The 4,933-nt window shown below is 44.4% G+C and overlaps 1 pseudogene; it reads left to right on the top strand.

Moving 5' to 3' along the window:
* The first annotated feature begins 738 nt into the window (after positions 1–738).
* LOC123073101 (uncharacterized) lies at positions 739–876 on the top strand (annotated as a pseudogene).
* Positions 877–4,933: the final 4,057 nt, after the last annotated feature.

The raw sequence follows: 4,933 nt of genomic DNA, 5'->3' as shown, positions 1-4,933 counted from the left end.
CTCTGTTAGAATACATATGTGCACAGGACCAGGACTTGGACTAGGACTTGGATTCTGTGATGTATACGGCCCAGGACGGGACCGTCTCGATCTGTAAACGATCTCTACATCTCTGTAATATAAATATACGTCAAGGTGAACCCAACAGTGCACCACGCATCAATCTATTGATCTCTGTTTTTTTACATGGTTTCACAGCCTTCTCTTCTAAATCGCATCTAGATGTCTATCGTTCCCTTCGGCAGTTCCTCAGGTGCTTCTTCCTCGATTAGCCAGCCCATGGCGATGTTTGGCGACACCGCCCGCGAGAAGCTTGGCCGCGACATCTTCCTTCTGTGGAAGGCGACGATTCTACCCCGGATTCGAGGGGCGCAGCTTGATGGATACCTCGACGACACAATTCAAGCTCCGACCAAGACCATTGATGTCCAGAAGGCCGACAAATCAGGCACGGAGATAGTGCCAAACCCGGAGTACGCTCGCTGGGTAGCCCAAGACCAGCAAGTTCTGGGATCGCTGCTGACCTCTCTCTCCCGTGAAGTACTCACTCAAGTCGTCTCTATGAGGACTTCCGTGCAGGTCTGGACAACTCTTGAGGAGATGTACTCCTCTGTCTCTTGGTCACGGATTATCCAACTCCGGACACAGTTCGCTGGCACTCGAAAGAACGAGATGACTGCCACAACATACTTCACAAAGATGCGAGGCATTGCCGATGAACTCACAACAGCAGGGAAGAAGATCGAAGCCGACGATCTCATCTCTCAAATTCTTGTAGGATTAGACGCAGAATACAATCCTTTCTCTCCTCCATTGCCGCAAGAACCAACGCCTATTCCCTGAGCGAAATTTATGCTCAGTTTCTTGCCTTTGAAACACGCCTGGAGTCCCAAAATTCTAGGTCACAACAGTACAACTCTTCCGTGAACCTAGCTGCACGAGGGGGGCGCGACAAGATAAATCGTGGCGGCAAAAGCAATGGTGGCGGGAATCACGGTGGCTACGGCAACAACAACCGCGACGGCTACAACAACTACGGCAACAGCAACCATAACTATGGCAACATTAGCTAACCCAACAATAATCATGGTGGAGGACGATCAGGAGGTGGAGCGAATGTTTCCCGTGGTGAAAGGCCTACTTGTCAGATCTGTGGCAAGGTTGGGCATATAGCTCATAAGTGTTGGCATCGGTTTGACCCAGAGTGTGTCACCGAAGAGAGATATGGTGGAGCAGCCACTACTTCCTATGGAGTTGACTCAAATTGGTACTTTGATACCGGAGCAACCGATCATATTACAGGGGAGCTCGACATGCTGACAACACGCGAACGCTACAATGGTCCTGAACAAGTTCACGCAGCTAATGGTGCACATATGGCTATTAGTCACATCGGTCATGCAGTCATTAATTCTTTTGATCATACTCGAAAATTTCATCTTAACGATGTACTTCATGTTCCCAAGCCACAAAAAGCCTAGTTTCACCAAGTCGTTTTGCTTCTAATAATAATACCATTGTGGAAATTCACCCTCATTCTTTTCTTGTAAAGGACCCATCAACGAAGGCAATCCTTCTAAGCGGCCGATGTGAGCAGGGTCTTTACCCAGTCAAGTCATCTCCTTTCTCCAATAGTCAAGTCTTTGGTGCTTCAAGACCGTCGTTGACAAGGTGGCATGGTCGCCTTGGTCATCCAGCCTCTCCAATAGTCAAACAAATCCTTAGGAATTTTAATTTGCCATGTTCCAATGAGTCCAGTAGTGAGTCTGTGTGTGATTCATGCCAAAAGGCTAAAATTCACCAACTACCATATCCTAGGTCCTTGAGTATATCTAGTGCTCCTTTAGAGCTAGTTTTCTTCGATGTTTGGGGTCAAGCACCCGAGTCTGTTGGTCGAAATAAATACTATGTAAGCTTTATTAATGATTATAGTAAGTTTACTTGGATATATCTCTTATGAAATAAATCTGATGTATTCCAATGCTTTCATGATTTTCAACAATTAGTTGAGCGCCTTTTTAACACCAAAATCATAGCTATGTGATAACCCGCAAGTATACGGGATCAATTGTAGCCTCTTTCGATAAGTAAGAGTGTCGAACCCAACGAGGAGCTAAAGATAGAACAAATATTCTCTCAAGTCCTATCTACCACTAATACGACTCTACGCGCGCTTAGTGTTCGCTTTACCTAGAACAAGTATGACACTAGAAGTACATTGTAGGTGTTGTTGGATAGATTTGCAAGATAATAAAGAGCATGTAAATAAAAGGCAGGGGCTTTTTAGATAAAGAAGCAATAAAGTAAATATAGCGAGTGTGGAAAAGTGGTGATAGGAGTTGTGAAATTGTCCCTAAGCAATTGACTACTTTACTAGACCGATAGCAAGTTTTATGTGGGAGAGGCATAAGCTAACATACTTTCTCTTCTTGAATCATATGCACTTATGATTGGAACTCTAGCAAGCATCCGCAATTATTAAAGATCATTAAGGTAAAACTCAACCATAGCATTAAAGCATCAAGTCCCCTTTATCCCATACGCCACAACCCCCTTACTCGGGTTTATGCTTCTGTCACTCAAGCAACCCATTATAAGAGAATCATGAACATATTGCAACACCCTACAGCGGGAATCCCTCACGCTTGCGCGACAGGGAGGGCACAATAGGACAACAACATAACCAGAAGCAAATTAAACCAATCATAGCAATTCGTCAATCGCCGGTAGGACAACGAAAATCTACTCAGACATCATAGGATGGCAACACATCATTGAATAATAATATGAAGCATAAAGCACCATGTTCAAGTAGAGGGTACAGCGGGTTGCGGGAGAGTGGACCGCTGAATATAGACGGGGGAAGGTGATGGAGATGTTGGTGAAGATGATGGAGGTGTTGATGAAGATCGCGGTGATGATGATGGCCTCCGACAGCGCTCCCGCACCACCGGAAGCAAGGGGGAGAGATTCCCCCTTTCTTCTTCTTCTTCCTTGACCTCCTCCCTGGATGGGAGAAGGGTTTCCCTTCTGGTCCTTGGCTCCCATGACGTGGGAGGGGCTAGAGCCCCTACGAGATTGGATCTATCTCTCTGTCTCTCTCTGTTTCTGCGCTCCCAGATTCTGCCCTGGCACCGTTTCTTTTATATCTGGAGATCCGTAACTCCGATTGGATTGAAACCTTCGCCCAGATCTTTTTCAAAAAATTAGCTTTCTTGCGGCCAAAGTAGAGCATCAAATGCCTTACGAGGGGCCCACGAGGGTCAGGGGTGCGCCCAGGGTAGGCAGGCACGCCCCCTGCCTCATGGCCACCTCGGGCACCGTTTCGCGTTGATTCTTCCTCCGAAAAATCCCAAATATTCCAAAAATATTCTCCGTCCGTTTTTATCCCGTTTGGATTCCGTTTGATATGGGTTTCCTGCGAAACATAAAACATGCAACAAACAGGAACTGACACTTGATCAATATGTTAGTCCCAAAAATAATATAAAAAGTTGCCAAAAGTATATGAAAGTTGAAGAATATTGGCATGGAACAATCAAAAATTATAGATACGACGGGGACGTATCAGCATCCCCAAGCTTAATTCCTGCTCGTCCTTGAGTAGGTAAATGATAAAAAAGATAATTTTTGATGCGGAATGCTACCTATCATAATCTTAATCATATGTCTAATCATGGCATGAATATTAAGACACAAGTGATTCAAAGCAATAGTCTATCATTTGACATAAAAACAATAATACTTCAAGCATGCCAACCAAGCAATTATGTCTTATCAAATAACATAGCCAAAGAAAGCTTATCCCTACAAAATCATATAGTTTGGCCATGCTTCATTTTCGTCACACAAAATGCTCCCATCATGCACAACCCCGATGACGAGCCGAGCAGTTGGTTCATACTTTTTAACGCACTTCAGCCTTTTCAACCCTCACGCAATACATGAGCGCAAGCCATGGATATAGCACTATAGGTGGAGTAGTATATGATGGTGGAGGTTTATGTGGAGAAGACAAAAAGGGAGAAAGTCTCACATCGATGCGACTAATCAACGGGCTATGGAGATGCCCATCAATTGATGTCAATGCAAGGAGTAGGGATTGCCATGCAACGGATGCACTAGAGCTATAAGTGTATGAAAGCTCAAACTGAAACTAAGTGGGTGTGCTGTTGGAAATATGCACTAGAGGCAATAATAAAATGATTATTATTATATTTCCTTGTTCATGATAATTGTCTATTATTCATGCTATAATTGTGTTATCCGGAAATTGTAATACATGTGTGAATAAATAGACCACAACATGTCCCTAGTAAGCCTCTAGTTGACTATCTCGTTGATCAACAGATAGTCATGGTTTCCTGACTATGGACATTGGATGTCGTTGATAATGGGATCACATCATTAGGAGAATGATGTGATGGACAAGACCCAATCCTAAGCATAGCACAAGATCGTGTAATTCGTTTGCTAGAGCTTTTCCAATGTCAAGTATCATTTCCTTAGACCATGAGATCGTGTAACTCCCGGATACCGTAGGAGTGCTTTGGGTGTACCAAACGTCACAATGTAATTGGGTGACTATAAAGGTATACTACAGGTATCCCCGAAAGTATCTGTTGGGTTGACACGGATCAAGACTGGGATTTGTCACTCCGTATGATGGAGAGGTATCTCTGGGCCCAATCGGTAATGCATCATCATAATGAGCTCAATGTGACCAAGTGTTTGGTCACGGGATCATGCATTACGGTACGAGTAAAGTGACCTGCCGGTAATGAGATTGAACGAGGTATTGGGATACCGACGATCGAATCTCGGGCAAGTAACGTACCGATTGACAAAGGGAATTGTATATGGGATTACTTGAATCCTCGACATCGTGGTTCATCCGATGAGATCATTGAGGAGCATGTGGGAGCCAACATGG

This window comes from Triticum aestivum, chromosome 3B (genome assembly GCF_018294505.1).
Source record: "Triticum aestivum cultivar Chinese Spring chromosome 3B, IWGSC CS RefSeq v2.1, whole genome shotgun sequence".
Lineage (NCBI taxonomy): Eukaryota > Viridiplantae > Streptophyta > Magnoliopsida > Poales > Poaceae > Triticum > Triticum aestivum.
Note: the sequence above shows the minus strand (reverse complement) of the source record. Positions and strands in the feature narration are given on the sequence as shown.